This window comes from Bos mutus, chromosome X (genome assembly GCF_027580195.1).
Source record: "Bos mutus isolate GX-2022 chromosome X, NWIPB_WYAK_1.1, whole genome shotgun sequence".
Taxonomy (NCBI): domain Eukaryota; kingdom Metazoa; phylum Chordata; class Mammalia; order Artiodactyla; family Bovidae; genus Bos; species Bos mutus.
This window is the reverse complement of record NC_091646.1, coordinates 55164135-55184655: the sequence shown is the minus strand read 5'-3', so window position 1 is coordinate 55184655 and position 20521 is coordinate 55164135. Positions and strand designations below refer to the sequence as shown.

General features: G+C 36.9%; 1 long non-coding RNA gene across 1 annotated transcript in view; it reads left to right on the top strand.

Annotated features, from left to right (window-relative positions):
* The window catches only part of LOC138986323 (uncharacterized), a 130023-nt gene that overhangs the window by 14189 nt on the left and 95313 nt on the right, over window positions 1-20521 (top strand). The window lies entirely within an intron of this gene.

The window sequence follows — 20521 nt, the reverse complement described above, 5'->3', positions numbered from 1 at the left end:
AAAGGGAAAATCCATAGAGACCAAGAGTAGATTTGCTGTTGCTGGGGGCTGGGGTGGGGATCAGTGGATTTGAAGGAAAATGGGGAGTTACTGTTAATGGGGTTCCCTTTTGCAGCTTTGAAAGTGTTCTAAAATAAATTGATGGTTGCACAATTCTGTACACTAAAACCCATTGAATTGTACCGTTTAAGCAGGTGAATTGTATGGTATTGTGAGTTATAGCTCAATAAAACTGGTATTAAAAAAAGAGTGACACAATTAGGCTGCTGAAGCACATGAAAACCACACTAGTGAGGATATATCATGTATACAAGTATAGGAAAGATCTATATTGCAAGAGACAAACTAAACTCAGAAATCAAAAGGACCTTGAAAGATAAGTCATCTACATCTTATTTAGAATGATCCCTTGTCTGTCACTGTCATTGCAAGAAGGACAAAGGACAAAGTGCTTTAATTTACTACAAAAGAGATTTAAACATTGCAGAAACATTTTAACAAATCAAATAAGCCAGAAACAGAACCTGGATAACAAAAAAGAAAAAATGATGTATTTCTCCTCTGATACTTTTAGAAAGGTTAAAGTAATCCTGTGACTATATTTGATTTAGGGATTAAATCATGCAAATGTTTTCGTAACTAATTGCCACCAGAAAGATAATTGTACATTTGGTCTAAATAGCCAAGAGTTTCCTTATAAAATGTCACAGAAACTTCATTTGAACCAACAAACATCTTTTTGATAATTCAGGACCAAGAGTATATCCACTGGTTTGTTTATTTGTCAGTATCATAGGGTCGCCTAACAAAGGTGTAAGTAGAGTGTAAACCTGTCCATTCAGAGAGGGTTCCCTTTTACACATTGGCACTGTTGTTGTAAGATACATCTCATCTAGTGCTGTAATGGAGTAGATCTAGAACTAAACTAAGCTTTAAATTAAAAAAATATATATTTGGGAATCTTCAGGAAAGGATATCATGTGAAATGCGATCAGACTCCTAGGAATATTCTAGGTCAGGAGTCAAAAACATTGTCTATAAAGGGCCAGATAGTAAGTATTTTTGGAATACAGGCCATATAGTCTTTGTTGTAACTACTCAAATTGGCTGTTAGAGTACAGAAGCAGCCATAGAGAATGGCCATAAACAAATGGCCTTGGTGATATGCCAGTAATGCTTTATTTATAAAAACAAGGCTGGGACTGAAACAACTTAGTTTGCTGACTGTCTGGGTTCCTGTGCTTACCCCAATATGGACTTGCTATCCAGGTGGAGTTGTATTCTTAAAGGGGTGTATGTATTTACATTAGAATTGGTTCATGACTGAAGATATGAAACATATTAAGACAGAAATTAGCACCCTTTGCACATTACAATCTTAGGTCTTCACAATCTTTAATACCAAGCAGTTGATGGATAGTTGTATTCTACTCTCATTTCTTTGTCGCCTTTCAAATTTGAATGTGATCACAATGGCAGAATTCCATCAAGGGGAAAAAATGACAACTAGCAGAGAGTCAGACTTGACTGGGCAACTGAGCACCCACGCACAACTATCCCTTAGTGAGCTCCTTCTATGTGGCAGGACTTGTACTAGGAACTTTATATGTATTATCTCATATAAGGCTAATGATTATTCCATGAATGGAAGTGTTATTATCCCCATTTTAGAATGAGAAAACTAAGGCTTATGGAATTTAGTAATGTTTTCCCAATATCATTTGGCTGGTAATGCAGAAGTTGGGAGGTGTAGGGGTGGGGAAGAGATAGATCTCCATCTTACAGTGTGTGAATACATTCACATTTACAGCCTGTAAATAGAACCATAGGATCTTACAGGAAATGTTCACTATACTTTGTCCCAAGAAATAAAGCATGGGAGCACAACTGATTAAAATCATCAATTTCATGGAAAATTGATTAGCCCACTAGTGGTAAATCTCATTGATAAAAAGCCATGTTTATTATACTTATGAAGAATCTAATGTTAGCTGTGTATAGTAGCATGTATTTATTTTTATAATGTTACACATGGTGCTTTCTTTCCACCAAATGACACTGTCAACTTTGAAGAGTAAGTCAGTGGACCCATGAAATAGAAATATATGCCAATGGAAACAGAAAGAGTGTAACTCTGTCTTCCTCTTTAATAATATTTTAGGTGATGTCCAGGATTAGTAACATAGATATTTCAGGACTATGAAGACTATAAGCAAATAATGTTTTCAGGCTATATTCTAAGGGATATTAAAATATAGGATAATTTCAGTGAAAAGCTTAGTCAAACCAGTTGTTATTACAAATACAAAATAACAAATTTTCAGTTTACCCTCTAGGCAGGATATAGACAGAGGCCTAATTTATCAAATTTTCCAGAAAATGCACTATTATAGCCCAACTTGTCTTACCTAATGAACTCTTAATTCTGGGTTATATAAATCATTATGTGTTGGAGGGAGGTAGTTTTAAACAAATGAAATATATTCTAAAATAAATGTGTTAATAACAAAACTCAGCATATGGCTGACATTTTCTTTAATTTTGTTTAATAGAGGGTCTCCTGAAGCATCAAATTTACAAACTAAAATAGCTGGATAATGAAAATCATAGAATTTTTGTGTTGGAAGGCACATTATAGACCATCCCCTTCACTCACTAAAACAGAGGCTCACAGGTGCAAAACAACTTGCCATAATATTTTGGTTTGTTCAAAGTCCTTTTAAAGTTACCTTACCAAGTGACATTTTGAGGATTATAGTCTTTCTATGTAATTCAGTTTTAAGTGTGATTTTGCATATATGCTACAGATTGATGCATTCCAGTGACCTTGCCTTAACTCAAGCTGTTTAGCAGGGTAGAGTCCCTTCCAACTGTCAGTTTCCTGGTGAAGAGAAGACAACAACAACAATACTGTACTGGCTAAAGTCAGATGGCAGGTTGGGTGTAAGTGGGTCTCCAAAGCCTTTCACTTACAGAGCAAAAGTAGGACTGGGACTGACCTAGATCAGGAACCCTTGTCAATCAAAAGAAATGCAAAATCCAAGTTTTAAGGATCAAATCCAAGATGAGGGCTTGACAAGGAAGCAAGGGAAGGCAAGGAAAACCCGAAAGCAGCTCAGTGTAGAGGTGATTTGCTGTTTTTTGAGACAATGACCTGCACGGGTCCTATAAAGCGAAGATCTCTCATTTGGACTCCTCTTTTAAGTCTGCTCTCTCCCTGGTGGCCCAGATGGTAAAGAATCTGCCTGCAATGCAGGAGACCCAGGTTTAATCCCTGGGTAAGTGAAGATCCCCTGGAGAAGGGAATGGCTGCCCACTCCAGTATTCTTGCCTGGAGAATCCCATGGACAGAGGAGCCTGGGGGGCTACAGTCCATGGGGTCGCAGAGTTGGACACAGTTCAGCGCCTAACACTTTTACCTTCATTAATTAATTACTTTGATTCTAAAAGGCATGAAAGTCACTACATTATTCCTGGGGAAGCTGGAGTAAATTATTTACAACAAGAGTGAATTCAGTGTCTGCAAAGAGGTCACTTTACAGGTCATTCTGCCCCACAGTGGAAAGTCTTCATCTAGTTTGCCTTCTTATTCTCATTTCTCCCTTTCCTTATTTTTGAGTATACAAAAGTCCCTTCTCTTTCGTTAAAGGAGAGTAAGCCCTTTCCCTTCACCAAATCTGAGAAGCAGATTCTAGGCTTATTTATCACTTCCAATTTCTTTGTTACTTTGATTGAAGCAGGTACTGCTTAATCAAGTGCATGACATAGTCATTCTAGAGCAGTGTAAGTTTCAACTTTTAACAGAGTCGAACACCCAGCAAGAAGAGAGGCATAGATAATAGACTGCAAAGTGTTGGCAGTACTTCCTTTACATCCAGATATGAATACCAGCCTCTCCTACCACTCAATGACATATGATTATGTGTTGGAGTCCCCAAGATGCCCAAAATGAATGGATATGCCAGACTACAGCCAGTTATCCAGGAATCTATCTTCTTTAAAATTTATCTTAGAATATTTAAAATAGTAATATGCATCATTAATTTTACTGTAAATGATTTAGAACATTAAGGTCTTTCCTCCATCTTACTTTCCATTTTGAATTAAATATACATTTTTCAAAAATGAATCAATACTTCCATTAGTATTTGTATCAACCCATTTTTTGTATATCTGTTAAGTTGTGTCCAACTCTTTGGGACCCCATGGACTGTAGCCTGCCAGTCTCCTTTGTCCATGGAATTTCCCAGGCAAGAATACTGGAGTGGGTTGCCATTTTCTCCTCCAGGGAATCTTCCTGACCCAGGGATTAAACCCACTTCTCTCGAGTCTCCTACATTGGCAGGTGGATTCTTTACCACTAGCACCACCTGTGTGGAGGAAAGAAAATCCTCTGAAGGTTTGGAACATCTTATTAATATCTACAAACTTAAAACCAACATCTTAATTCTCAGTAAAAGAGACAATTCTTTTCCATGGTAACTAAAATTGGTTATTTCAATTATTGCCTTGAAGGCTTAATAGATAGCCCATGAAACTGGTGATTTGCACCACTCAACAACTTAAACATTATTGCAAACACTTTCTTCTGTAACACTGTTAAATATAGTTGTAGATGATTTAATGAAATTTAATTTTCTAAGAAATGAATTTTCAAGATATATGCAGAATTTGACAATGGTTTTTGGAAAATTAAAACATGAAATTACATAAATGCAATATAGCTATGATGCAACATGAAAGTTGTCATCTTTATTTGATATCGTCATATTTGCTTTAAACAACTGTTCCCTTTGTGGTTGGGTTCAGGGATATTGTCTGGAAAGCTGGGTGATAAATATTCATGGTGTTTTAATTGCAAGTAAAAAATGGGTGCATTGAGAATCAATTTTAATTCTTTCTTCATTTATTTTCCTCCTCAACTGTGGGGTCATAAGTTTCTAAAACCTTTAAGAAGTTATTATTGTACCTGTTCCAGAATTTTCTTGAAAAGGCACAAAAAGGAATTATTTCCTCTTTTCTAAAATTTAATGCAAATGATCAGATATATAAACTTTAACATGCAAATTAGTGAAACATTCCACAGATTGTCTGCTGCCACTTCTCCCCCTACCCACACATTCCCTCATATTTGAACCAAATCGGCTATTTCATCATTTCCCAAATATGCCTGTACGTATCTAATCTGGTTTTGGCAGTGGGATAGAAAACGTGTATTTAAGGACAGTCAGAACTTGGTTTGAATCTGTGTCTTGCTCTCTGTGTAGTTTTGGGAAAGTTATTTAGTCTTCATATGCCTTGTATCCTCATAAGAATATTCAGAGAATTGGACCCTGAGCATACTGCCAGGTATATATTATATAGCATGTGCTCAGTTAGTTGTTATTGAATGAAAATGAAGGATCAAATATATATAAAGTATCAGTAAATAGTACCCTCTATCCCTCTCTGAGATAACCCTTTTTTTGGTCACACCTCTGGACATGAGGGATCTTAGTTCTCCAACCAGGGATGGAACCCACACCCCCTGCAATGGAAGCACAGAGTCATAACCACTGGACTGCCAGGGAAGTCCCTTGTGTTCTTTTTTAAACTAGCAAATCCCTAACAATCCTTCAAGTCCCCCATCAAATGATATATCTTTGGAGGGGACTTCTCCAGCTTCCATAAGGCAGAGCTAATAGTTCTATCTCTGCACTCTCATAGCATCTCATACTTGGCACCCAGAGCATGGTGCTGTCATTGTTGATTGTCTATGTTTCCAAACTAGGTATAGGAAGCTCCTTGAGGGCAGTGATACCACCTTATTGGCACCTGTCCCTAGTTTCTAAGTCCCAGGTACATAATAGAGCAAATAAATGTGTGATAAAAGATGAAGAAGAGGCTGAATTGTCTGCCAGAGCTTTTACTAGATTGTGAGAATCAACTAAACTTTCAAATTTGCATATTCCCCAGTTCCCCATGAAATCTAAGGAAGGCCACTTCCTTTGTATTTGCTGTGCTGACACAGTACCTGGTTCAACAGATGTCAGTTGAGTTCATGTAGGCAAAATTGTCTTTAGGGTTCTTTCATGCATTCTTTTCTGTTATTGAGTAACTCTTCCCCCACTTCATAGGATCCCTACAATATCTGCCTTTCCTTGTGTGCTCTCAGTCTCTGCTTTCTTTCCCTAAGTACTAAAGGATAGGTTTGCGTTAGATAAACTCATCTCTGCTAATGTGTTATTAGGTAACTCCTTGCCATCCTTCCCAAGCAGTAAATGCCTTGGTGAATGCTGGTATATCCAGCCTCAAGACAACCTGTTTTGAGGAGATAGGGAAAGGGAGATTTGGATGCATAATCTTTAAAATATCTTTCAAATTACACTGTATACAATGACTACACATTGTGTTAATTGGCATGTCTAGCCATGGGCAGAGCTGTGATAAATTAGATATAGTGCATCAACCTCTGAAATCTCTCAGTTTTTTTTAATTAAAGATTTTTTTTAATGTAGACCATTTTTAAAGTCTTTAATTGAATTTGTTACAATAGTTTCTGTTTTATGCTTCAATTTTTTGGCCATGAGGCATAAATGACTTAGCTCCCCTACCAGGGATCAAACCTGCACCTCCTACATTGGAAGGTGAAGTCTTAAGCATTGGACCACATAGAAGTCCCAAAATCTCTCAGTTTTGAACCTCTTCTTTTAAACATGGAGAATTAAACTCACCAAATCTAATTCCCCACTATGAGTTGGGAATGTTCAAGTAGTGACTTCTTATGGGGCTGGGATAAAAAGTTTGGCTCTAACTCCCTTCCAGGTTACCTGAAGTGACCCCTGCTTTGTTTTCATTTGCCCAGCAAACAATAAGACCATTTTCCATGCTGATTTTCATATGAAGAATTTTTGCCTCTAGGTGGGTATTCAGCTAGCAAGTAGTATTACCAAAATTATCACTGGCCCATCAGTCTATCAAGCGTGATACATACAAAATTCATATGGATGCCTAAGATTCTTTGGTATTTTATCCTGAAAAGTTGATCTTTGTTGGGTTGGGTCAAGTACCCAGCCTGTGTCATCTTCCTTTTCGGTCTTTTAATTACCAAAATTAACCCCTACCCAGCCATCCAACTGTTAAGGATGGAATATGACATTTCTCTTATAATTACAACTTAAATATCTTGAAGGAAAGTCTTTTCTGTTAAAAAAAATCTTATAAGTATTTATGATGTTACGTTGGTCAATTTGGGTAGTGGATTATACAAGAAATGTTTTGGTCTAAGAGTTCTAAATTAGAATATAGTTAAACAAGGAATGTTAGTAAAAATTTTATTTTGCTTTATCCTGCTAATCGTTTTATCTTCCTTCAGACATCTGTTCCCAGAGACTGTTGCCTTGAGTCCATATTCCTCTCTTTCAATTAGGGAGACAGATAAGCAGTTGTCTTGAGACTATAAGGTCACTGGCATTCCATAAATGGATTTCAGTGCCTGCTACAGAAACAAGTGGTGAATGTTCTCTGTCACTTGCAAACTATAAATTAAGTTGACAACTTTTCCTTCTTTATGTTATGCTTTCAGAAGGACTTTTGAAATACCATTTGTTGCATTTTCTGATTTAAAAAGTAACATATGGTCATTGTAGAGAATTGCTAGCACAAAGTACTAAGAAGAGAGTAAAAATCTCAATACTCAGATATAACGATTGTTAGCATTTTGATGCAGTTACTTACATATTTTTAAAGTGCATATAAAATATTTTTTTTTAATTCAGATTATATTATACATACAATGCTATGTCTTGGCTCTTCAAAGTATCCTTATATTTGAAACATTTTCAAGTGCTGTTAAGTATTTGAAAACACCCGTCTAAATAGTTATTTAACATTCTGTCAGATAAATATACCATGGGTTGTTTATTAAAAATCACATACTTTATTGTTGGACATTCAGTTTGATTCCAATTTTTCCATCTTAAAAATAATTCTGTAATCTTTGTTTGAATTTCTGATCATCTCATTAGGCTAGAATCCTTCAAAGGAACTTAGCTGGTCTAAGTATGTAATTTTTTTTTTTCAAAAAACATACATGATAAGAACTTTAAAAATATCTTAAAGAAAGTTTGTATCAATTTACCCAGCCACCAACAGTTTAAGTGTGCCTGTCCTTTACACTAAACTGTCTCCCAAATAATCATTTAAAAGTTCCTAATTTGATTGACCAAAAAAAAAAAAATTAAAATATTGAACATCTGTAAAAAAAATCTAGCCATTAAGTTCTTAAACTTGTCTCATGTGTTTTCATCTCTTTTCTTGTGTTTTTCACATTTTCCTTTTTGATTTTTGTGAGCTATTTAGTATTTCAAATCGATCATCCCTTTTTAATGTTTGTTGCAAATATTTTTCCCAGTTTGTGGCTTGTGTTTTAAGTTTTCTTATTTAGTAATGGCTTTTGAGCTTTAAGTTTTTCCATTTTTGTGTAGTCCAAATCTATTGATTTTTCCATTTGTGATTTGTTCCATTGCTTATTTGCTTAAAAATTGCATTCTTATTCAGTAAAGTTTTCTGTTAGTTTTAATTAATCAGACATAATTTTGAAGGCAATGGATCTGTTCTACATTACTGCAGATATAGCTGTAGCTGCACTTTGTTCATTTTAAATATTTTATAGACAGATTTGGAAGTGTTAGTTACAAAAGTTGGAGCAGCTGTAATTCCTTTTAAATAGGACCATGTATAGAGGGAGTGATTCTTTAGAAGGCTTTTGAAAAAATGACTTGAAATGTTGACATTTTATTTCAGTGAACAACTGTGTTGATTGAATGTTCCACATTATTCACGTCACATTGTGTAAGAGCTCTGTAACTCAAGGCAACACAACACTCAAACTCAAGAATCCCCAGCAGTTTTCACTTTGAGGATTGTCTGCCTGTAGCCTTATTTCAGAATAATTAAAACAGCATTTCTCAAAGGGTGGTCTCTGACTCCCTTCCATCACAATCACTTAGACTAATCATTAAAATGGTGATTCCTCCATCCTCCCTTTACACATACTAAATCACATCCCCTGAGTTTGAGGCCTCAGAAGCCACATTTTAACAGGCATCCCAGGAAATTTGAGAATCTCTGGGCTAGAGAGGAAAATGAGTTAAAGAAGTGGACCCACAGATGCAAAATAAAAAAGCAAATTTTTGAGAACTTGAGGTCAAAGATAGATCTGAAACAAGTGTATCAGCCAGTGGACAGAAAGGATAGTCAGAATGCAACAGGGCAGAGACTGAAGAGCACTGGTCAGAAAATCAGAAAAAGGAGCTCTGCTACTTTATATTCTTGTGACCCAGGGCAAGTAAAAATTCTTCAGGCTTCTTATCCCTAAAATGAGGGTAAGAAAATGCTTGTACCAAAGCACACAAGACTGTGAGGACTGGGAGAAATAAACAAATGTAACAATGCTTTGTAAAGTTCACAGATTTCATTGTTAATAATAGAATCACAGAAAGTGCTGGTAGTGGTCAGCATCTGTAAGATATGGCACTGGGTACCAGTGAGTCATTGGAGTTATTAGAGTTCAAAGTCCACAAATCCAGTCCTTTGAAGGATTTGAAGCTGGAGGCAAGGATGTCAAGGGAGAGAGAAGCCAGGACAACATTAGAGGGGCTAAAGTAGAAGAAGGAGCACAAGTTATATGCAGGCCTACGTGAGAGAAGGAACAAAGTCTCCAGTGGTTCTTTCAGTGGTCATGGTCTCACTGAGCAATGTGGTTAATGACCACTAAGTTCTTTTATCTGGCTTCACACTGGCCCCGCAACCCCATTTAGAATCAAGATTGGGCCAGGGTATGAGGTGAGGCTCACCTGTAAGAGGTAACTAAGTTAAACTATTCCTTAAATTAGAGGATTGAGGGCTAAAGGGGATGAGGGGAAGTGGCAGGAGTCCAAGTATGTACTTCTCCTGTTGTCACAACCTCATGAAATGGGACATATGCCTTCAAATAGTCTAATTTCCCTTTTGATTTCTCTCCTCTGAAGGATTTCATTCACTTTTATTTATTGTGAAATTAAATACATTCCAGTGTTATTAATATTGAAACCTCGGGGTAACAAATAGAATGTATATGTGTGTGCTCAGTCGCTTCAGTCGTGTCTGACTCTTTATGACCCCATGGACCATAGCCCACCACTCTTATCTGTCCGTGGGATTCTCCAGGCAAGAATACTGGAGAGGGTAGCCATTTCCTTCTCCAGGAGATCTTCTTAACTCAGGGATTGAACTCGTGTTTCCTGTATCTCCTGCATTGGCAGGAAGATTCTTTACCTCCTGAGCCATCGGGAAGCACAACAAATAGAATATATAGCAGTAAATATAGATATAGTCATTTAAACCAGGCGCATGCAAACTCTGTTCATTAAGTGTAGTGGAAAGAGCATGGGCTTCCATGTGTCAGGAACCATCTGAATTACCCCTGAGCTGGAATTCTCTCTCAATTTCTTCCTATCTGTGTGATCTTGAATATGGCTGTATATGAGCCGCTATCTACAGAATCTGGAAAATGGAGATAAAAAATGTCTACCTGAATAGTTAGTGGAGGATTAAATCAGATCACCTAGCAAAAGAAACTGGTACAATGACTGGTATCCTTGTTTAACTGATTAATCAAATTTCAATAATTCTTATCTGATTTTCTAATAGAGGGCTTAGGCATATTCCTTTACCCCAATCCCATGGCGTCCACAATTCTCCTCCTCAACTTTAGCCATTTTTGCTTGATCCATCTCTTTGTCTTTTATGTTTTCTCCCTCCAACCTTTATTTCTAAGGAATCAAGATTCATGCGTTCTGGAATCTAGGACGACTTCTTTCTAGATGAAAAACTCTCTCCTTAGCTTCCTGAATATTGAATATATTCCCTTGGTTTTCTACTCAGAGAAGTTTTTCAATATTAGCCTTCCACTTTTTTTCATGGCCACTTTCTTATTTTGCATGATTTATCCTGTTATTATATCAAAGATTAAAAAAAAAAATTCTTCTCTCCACTTGTTCTGGAGTAACTTTTCTAGCCCTTTAGTGTTTGTCATCCTTTTCTGGCCACATTCAAGCCTTCCTACAAAGATGCAAAAACACACTGACCTAAAACCCACTTAATTATGGATGAGATCCCAACCAGTCTGGAGCTTTCACCACTTGGCTTAGAGGATGATAAGAGGCCTGTATTAAGACTCTAGGCTACCCTGTACTCACAGTCAATACTAACTCCAGCTAAACCTCTCCACTCATCCACAGGGGCCCAGAAATCTAGTTACTGAGGATTACTTATATTTTAGACTTTGTTAGTGAGGAAAATGCCAAAATCTTTCTCCTCTTCTTTTATGCATCCAAGTACTTTTGGATAACAGAACTGCAAAGTCTTTTATTGTGAGTTAAGAAAAGGGAAGAAAGTCCTTTCTATTTGCTTGGAAGTCCCACACATCTGGGTATGATCATTGTATAGCTGTAGTTAGTACAAAATAGAAACAGTCCACACATTCATTCATTCAGCAAATATTTATCAAGAATTTACAATATACAATGTAAAGTTCTGGATAAGGGGATTAGGATGAGTAGACATGGGCCTTGCTGAGATCTCACAGAGTTTTTATTATCGAATAGGGAAGATAAGCCACAAACAACTATAATACACAGCATAAAGGGATAAATGCCATACAAATGAAAGAGAATGTGTCTTCAGAGAGCGGAGAGATTCCTCCAGGCTGAAAACTTCATGTGATTAGTTTCCCTCAGTGACTGACCAAATGGTAAGACAGTCTCATGAAACCAGCTTCAGCAACAAGACTTAAAGTATTTCAATTTAATGTAAGGAAAAAATGAAATTCAGTTGTCTCAACAATGAGCATAGTGTCATTGTATGAGGGCAGCCTGTGGACACCAGAAGACCCTGACAATTGCAGTGCTCTATTTGTAAAGCCTTCTTTCTTTTCCTCAGGTTGTGGAAATAGAATAGAACAGTCTTCAAAAAGAGCAAAGTGGAGAATTTCCAATTTTGTCTTTTAATAAATGGCTTCTTGACACTGCATAGAATGAAAATAATGATAGCTCTTTTGCCACCAAAGCATAATGACCTTTGTGGCCTTTCTCCTCACTCTGTACTCTGTACTTTACATGGTAAACAGCAATTTGAGTGGTGATATTATAAAAGATTTTAACCCTCTGTTGCTCAGCAAGTATGAAGCAGACACAGAGCCCATATTGTGCACACTGAATCAGGACTAATAGCAAAGGGGTGTTTCTGGATTTTCCTCTTCCCCCAGTTCACTGAAACAGAAAGGGTAGTATTAATAGAGAGCCCTTACTGAGAAGACAGAGGATCCGTGGATGGTCAGAAAACTTATAAATCTAAAACATTGAAGTTGACACTGCATGGGAACTTAGAATCTGAATTCTGTAGATGAAATTATTACCATCCTGAATTATTAGAAAAATAATGGAACAGTTAGATTTTAAATCTTTTGTTTTTACAGTTACGGAAAAAAAAAAAAAAAACACGTAGCAGTGTAAGAACTCTTTGACTATTCTTTTTTTTCCCAAGTCATTTCTGTGAGTGCTAAGTTGTTTCAGTTGTGTCCGACTCTTTGCAACCCCATGGACTGTAGCCAACCAGGCTCCTCTGTCCATGGGATTTTCCAGGCAAGAATACTGGAAGGGATAAATGCCATATAATGAAAAGGATACCAGAACATTTGGGTTGCTGTGCCCTCTTCCAGGGGATCTTCCCGACCCAGAGATCAAACCCGTATCTCTTATGTCTCCTGCATTGGCAGGCGGGTTTTTTACCACTAGCGCCACCCGGGAAGCCCCTTTCAGTCATTTCAGTTCAGTTCAGTTGCTCAATCGTGTCCGACTCTTTGTGACCCCATGGACTGCAGCACGCCAGGCCTCCCTGTCCATCACCAACTCCCAGAGTTTACTCAAACTCATGTCCATTGAGTCGGTGATGCCATCCAACCATCTCATCCTCTGTTGTCCCCTTCTCCTCCCGCCTTCAATCTTCCCCAGCATCAGGGTCTTTTCAAATGAGTCACCTTTTCACATCAGGTGGCCAAAGTATTGGAGCTTCAGCTTCAGCATCAGTCCTTCCAATGAATATTCAGGACTGATTTCCTTTAGGATGGACTGGTTGGATCTCCTTGAAGTCCAAGGGACTCTCAAGAGTCTTCTCCAACACCACAGTTCAAAAGCATCATTTCTTTGGCACTCAGCTTTCTTTATGGTCCAACTCTCACATCCATACATGACTAATGGAAAAACCATAGCTTTGACTAGACAGACCTTTGTTGGCAAAGTAATGTTTCTGTTTTTTAATATGCTGTCTAGGTTGGTCATACCTTTTCTTCTAAGGAGTAAGCGTCTTCTAATTTCATGGCTGCAGTCACCATCTGCAGTGGTCTTGGAGCCCAAAACAATAAAGTCTCTCACTGTTTCCATTGTTTCCCCATCTATTTTCCATGAAGTGGGGGGACCAGATACCATGATCTTAGTTTTCTGAATGTTGAGTTTTAAGCCAACTTTTTCCCTATCCTCTTTTACTTTCATCAAGAGGCTTTTTAGTTCTTCTAAATATTAAACCAAGCTTCTCCAAAACTACAAGGTCCTAGGAAAGTGTAGAGAATTATCGAAAGCACTGAATGAATAGTTGATATTCTGTACAAACATTATCAACTCAAGTATGCTATTGAATAACTTTTTTGGATGACATTTTTATTGAGATAGAATTGACTAGAATGCCATATTTGTTTTAGGTGTACAATGTAATGATTTGACACTTTATTGTTCGTCAAAGAATTGTTGTTTAGTCACTAAGTCGTGTCTGACTCTTGCAACCCTATGGACTGTAGCCCACCAGGCTCCTCTGTCCATGGGATCTCCCAGGCAAGAATACTGAAGTGCATTGCCATTTCATTCTCTAGGGGATCTCTCCCACCCCCACAGATTAACCCCCCATCTCCTGCATTGGCAGGCGGGTTCTTTACCACTGAGCCACCTATGAAGCCCTCTTTAAAGAATGCTTAATTATAAAGCCTGACTCTGAATTTTAAATGTCATAGATGTGATAGAATAGCACCTTAATAGGGTTGCCAGATTTAGTAAATAAAATTAAAGGATGCCCAGTTAAACTTGAAATACCAAATAATTTGAGATACCAAAATAATTTTTTAGTATTATTATGACCCACACCACACCTGGCAACTCTAACGTTATTTAGAGGGTGTTGCTTGATTATATAATATTCCAGTGGGCTGGTTAATTTTTAGGAGGCCTGTTTGCTTTAAGTCTCTGGGTTTTCATCTTTCCCTGTTTCTGCATGTCTGCTAAGCATACAAGATTTATTTGAATGAATGGAAAGATCTTCAGTGAAGAAGACTATTCATTTCATAAATGAATTATTTTAAAGCCCTGCATCCCTCTGCAAAAAAAAAAAAAAAAAAAAAGTAACAAAAGCCCTTTTTTGGCCATGCCAATTGCTCTTCACTTGTTGATCTGGGTTGAATTATCTAGATAAGTGTCTTAACTATAAGTGCCTCATTCTACACTTCTTAGTATAAAGGCTCAACCAGAATGAGGTGGGGGTCAGGTGGGGGAGGGAGGAGGCTAGGAGCCGAGTCAAAAAAAGTAGAAATATATTAAATTGAGAATTTGGAACACACCCAAAATGAATATGTAGTGAGCCAAAATATACACCTCATTTGGAGTTTTCCTTTATTTTAAAGCATTTCACCTCCTCAGCTAAAACTCAGCTAGTTTACCTGTTCTGATCATTTCAATGAGCATTTAATTCACACTTCCATCAGAAGGTTTAAAAATATCTGAAAAGTTGATGGTTCTGCATTTAGTTCTGAATAATTTTACAAGGAAAAATACACTCTCTTCACATTTGAATACCTTGATGTCTTGATGTTGGCATCTGGCATTACTTCTTATCCCCTACCCCGCAAAAAAAGATTAGTTCCCTCTCCACATCAGGCTAGCTCAGAGGACAGATTCTAAATATGATAAAATAGTACAAAAGAATCTCAGTAACATGGGCTGTTAACTAAGTTTATAACAATTTTCAGAGGGGCATTAAATTATGCAAATCAAAACTTATAGGAAAAAAATTTTTAGAGATTTTAAGTTGTTTCTTTATTGTGTCATAAGAAAACCTTTTAATGAAATCCAAGACAGCTTATCAAAGTTTTAACTCTGTTATGACAGATAATCTTCATGATGAAATAACCTTAAATATAATATTCAAAGTTTTAAATTGTTGCTTTTCAAACATTTCTTATAAATCTTTATTCTTTTAATTTTAAAATTATTTACATACTCCTGTCTTTTGTTTATATAATTTGTTAAAACACACAATTTTGTATATTATACTTGAAACCCCATGAGTTTTGAGCTATATAAGTAATATTATTTTATTTTACTGATGAAAAATATTGAGGTTTAGAGAGAGTGATATTCAAAAGCACACACAGCGATAAGTACCTCAGTTGCCTCTAGAAATGAGTTAGAACTCTATTTACGCAGTTTCGCATGTACTATCTGCCCTCTCAGGAATTTTTTAATGGAAAAATATTGGTGTGCTTTTGTTTATGATGATTATTAAATCTTTTGTTCAGCCCCCAAAACACTATACGGGCTTAAAAAGATATCATGTCCTCAAGATGCTGACATAAGCAAAAGCATACTTTCAGATAGAGCTTCAGTGTTGATTAAAATACATTTTTCTGTATGTGACTTTGTACCATATACATTATACAGTATATCTTTTGTCCAAGGGAGCTTCACTTATAATAAGTAAATTTAAATATATGCCTACATGCAGATAAAAAGATATTTTAAGGGTAATTAAAAATTTCCCACACTATGAAATATATATATCTGACAATACTATTGGCATTTAAATAAGTATGTACTATAAAACCACAGTAACTAAGATTCTAATAACACAAAATACATGATAAATTAGTTATAGGTTAGCCATAAGTATATGTTTTCACTATTATTTAAAAAAATTGCCAAGCAAATTAAATCAGGTCCATAATCTTTAACACATGTACTCTGAGAATCTTTTAAGCATGTACACATACATGCACACACACATATACATAAATTATATAGTAATATGCTGACCATAAAATATTCTTTTTAATAAAAAATGTCTTGACAGAGCTTTGTAATGAAAACTTGATTAGCTTAGTTTAACTTAATGTACATTCTCAAACATAAGAACCTCATATTTTAACACACTGGAAGCTCTAACCAGAACATTTGAGTGATAAAAAGAAACAAAAGGCATACAGATTAGAAAGAAAGAAGTAAAGATATCTTTATTTGCAGATGAAGTGATCATATACATAGAAAATCCCCAAGAAGTTACAGCTAATAAGTGAATTCAGCAAATTTACAGGATATAAGATCAACATGCCAAAGTTAATTGTACTTCTATATATTAGCAATAAACAGTTCAAAAAGGGAATCAAGAAAACAATTCCACTTATAACAGCATCAAAATGAGTAAAATACTTAGGAATAAATTTAACCAAAGAGGTGAAAGACTTATACATGTGAAACTACAAAATACTTTTGAAAGAAATCAAAGAAGCTCTAAATAAGTGAAAAGACAGCCTATGTTCATAGTTTGGAACACAGTATTGTTAAGATGGCAATTATGCGCAAAATGATTTACACATTCCACGCAATCCCTACTGAAATGTCAATGGCCTTTTCCCAGAAATGTAAAAACCAGTTTTCAGATTCATATGAACTTGCAAGGGGTCCTAAATAGTCAAAGCAATCTTGAAAAAGAACAATGTTGGAAGACTTACACTTCCAGATTTTAAAACTTACTGCAAAGCTACATGACCAGTGCGTTCTTTTGGCAAAACTCTATTAGCCTTTGCCCTGCTTCATTCCGTATTCCAAGGCCAAATTTGCCTGTTACTCCAGGTGTTTCTTGACTTCCTATTTTTGCATTCCAGTCCCCTATAATGAAAAGGACATATTTTGGGGGTGTTAGTTCTAAAAGGTCTTGTAAATCTTCATAGAACCGTACAACTTCAGCTTCTTCAGCATTACTGGATGGGGCATAGACTTGGATTACTGTGATATTGAATGGTTTGCCTTGGAAAAGAACAGAGAACATTCTGTGGTTTTTGAGATTGCATCCAAGTACTGCATTTAGGACTCTTTTGTTGACCATGATGGCTACTCCATTTCTTCTGAGGGATTTCTGCCTGCAGTAGTAGATATAATGGTCATCTGAGTTAAACTTACCCATTCCAATCCATTTTAGTTCGCTGATTCCTAGAATGTTAACGTTCACTCTTGCCATCTCCTGTTTGATCACTTCCAATTTCCGTTGATTCATGGATCTAACATTCCAGGTTCCTATGCAATATTGCTATTTACAGCATCAGACCTTGCTTCTATCACCAGTTACATCCACAACTGTTTATTGTTTTTGCTTTGGCTTCATCCCTTCATTCTTTCTGGAGTTATTTCTCCACTGATCTCCAGTAGCATATTGGGCACCTACCAACCTGGGGAGTTCTTCTTTCAGTATCTTATCATTTTGCCTTTTCATACTGTTCATGGGGTTCTCAAGGCAAGAATACTGAAGTGGTTTGCCATTCCCTTCTCCTGTGGACCATATTCTGTCAGAATTCCCTCTTCCAACCACACAAGAGAAGACTCTACACATGGACGTCACCAGATGGTCAACACTGAAATCAGATAGATTATATTCTTTGCAGCCAAAGATGGAGAAGCTCTATACAATCAGCAAAAACAAGACCAGGAGCTGACTGTGGCTCAGATCATGAACTCCTTACTGCCAAATTCAGACTTAAATTGAAGAAAGTAGAGAAAACCACTAGACCATTCAGGTTTGACCTAAATCAAATCCCTTATGATTATACAGTGGAAGAGAGAAATAGATTTAAGGGCCTAGATCTGATAGATAGAGTGCCTGATGAACTATAGACTGAGGTTCATGACATTGTACAGGGGACAGGGATCCCTGTCCATCCCCATAGAAAAGAAATGCAAAAAAAGCAAAATGGCTGTCTGGGGAGGCCTTACAAATAGCTGTGAAGAGAAGCGAAAAGCAAAGGAGAAAAGGAAAGATATAAGCATCTGAATGAAGAGTTCCAAAGAATAGCAAGAAGAGATAAGAAAACCTTCCTCATCAACCAATGCAAAGAAATAGAGGAAAACAACAGAATGGAAAAAACTATAGATCTCTTCAAGAAAATTAGAGATACCAAGGGAACATTTCATGTAAAATGGGCTCCAAAAGGACAGAAATGGTAAGGACCTAACAGAAGCAGAAGATATTAAGAAGAGGTGGCAAGAATACAGAGAAGAACTGGCCAAAAAACATTTTCACGACCAAGATAATCACGACAGTATGATCACTCACCTAGAGCCAGACATCCTGGAATATGAAGTCACGTGGGCCTTAGAAAGAATCACTATGAACAAAGCTAGTGGAGGTGATGGAATTCCAGTTGAGCTATTTCAAATCCTGAAAGATTATGCTGTGAAAGTGTTGCACTCATTATGCCAGCAAATTTGGAAAACTCAGCAGTGGCCACAGGACTGGAGAAGATCAGTTTTCATTCCAATCCCAAAGAAAGGGAATGCCAAAGAATGCTCAAACTACCACACAATTGCACTCATCTCACACGCTAGTAAAGTAGTGCTCAAAATTCTCCAAGCCAGGCTTCAGCAGTATGTGAACCGTGAACTTCCAGATGTTCAAGCTGGTTTTAGAAAAGGCAGAGGAACGAGAGATCAAATTGCCAACATCCGTTGGATCATGGGAAGAGCAAGAGAGTTCCAGAAAAACATCTATTTCTGCTTCATTAACTATGCCAAAGCCTTTGACTGTGTGGATCACAATAAACTGTAGAAAATTCTGAAAGAGATGGGCATACCAGACCACCTGACCTGCCTCCTGCAGGTCAGGAAGCAACAGTTAGAACTGGACATGGAACAACAGACTGGTTCCAAATAGGAAAAGGAGTACGTCAAGGCTGTATATTGTCACCCTGCTTATTTAACTTATATGCAGAGTACATCATGAGAAACACTGGGCTGGAAGAAGCACAAGCTGGGATCAAGATTGCTGAGAGAAATATCAATAACCTCAGATATGCAGATGACACCACCCTTATGGCAAAAAGTGAAGAGGAACTAAAGAGCCTCTTGATGAAAGTGAAAGAGGAGAGTGAAAAAGTTGGCTTAAAGCTCAATATTCAGAAAAGGAAGAACATGGCATCTGGTCCCATCACTTCATGGGAAATAGATGGGGAAGCAGTGGAAACAGTGTCAGATTTTATTTTGGGGGGCTCCAAAATCACTGAAGATAATGACTGCAGCCATGAAATTAAAAGACGCTTACTCCTTGGAAGGAAAGTTATGACCAACCTAGATAGCATATTCAAAAGCAGAGACATTACTTTGCCAACAAAGGTCCATCTAGTCAAGGCTATGGTTTTTCTGTGGTCATGTGGATGTGAGTTGGACCGTGAAAGAAAGCTGAGTGCTGAAGAATTGATGCTTTTGAACTGTGGTGTTGGAGAGACTCTTGAGAGTCCCTTGGACTGCAAGGAGATCAACCAGTCCATTCTAAAGAGATCAGTTGAACTCTGGGAGTTGGTGATGGACAGGGAGGCCTGGCGTGCTGCAATTCATGGGGTTGCAAAGAATCGGACACGACTGAGTGACTGAACTGAACTGAACTGACAAAGCTACATTAATTGTAAGACATAAGAATAGATATATCGACATATAGATTAGTGGAATAGAAAACAGAGTTCAGTAATAAACACTCACATTTATGATCAACTGATTTTTCCCCAAGAACATTCAATGGGGAAAGAATAGTCATTTGAACAAATGGTGCTGGGGCAACTAGATATTCCCAGGTAAAAGAATGAAATTGGGCTCTTACTTCACCTAAAAAGGATCAGAGACCTATGTGTAAAAGATAGAACTATAGAACTTTTAGAAGAAAACAAATATGTCAAGTCTTTGTGACTTTGGATTTGGCAATGGCTTCTTAAATATGACACCAAAGTCACAAAAAACAAAAGTAAAAATTTGTGAATTGGACTTCATCAAAACTAAAATCGTTTTTCCATCCAAGAACATTATTAAGAGTAAAAAAGACAAGCCACAGAATGGGAGGCAATACTTGCAATCACATTCCTGATAAGGGTCCAGTATTCAGAAATTTTTGAGATCTCTTATAATTCTGCAACAAAAAGGTTATTTCTTATAAAACTCTCAGAACACTAGAAATAGAAACTGTCTCAATTTGAAAGCATTCTCATCCATGAAAACTCTGAAGATATAATCACACTTAATGGTTCAGGAACAAGAGGAGGAGGTTTGCTCTTTCCACTTCTATTCAACATTGTACTGAATGTTCTAGTAAGTGTAACTAGTAAGTATAATAAGCTGAGACATAAAGGGCATTTGAGAAGCCGCTGCCT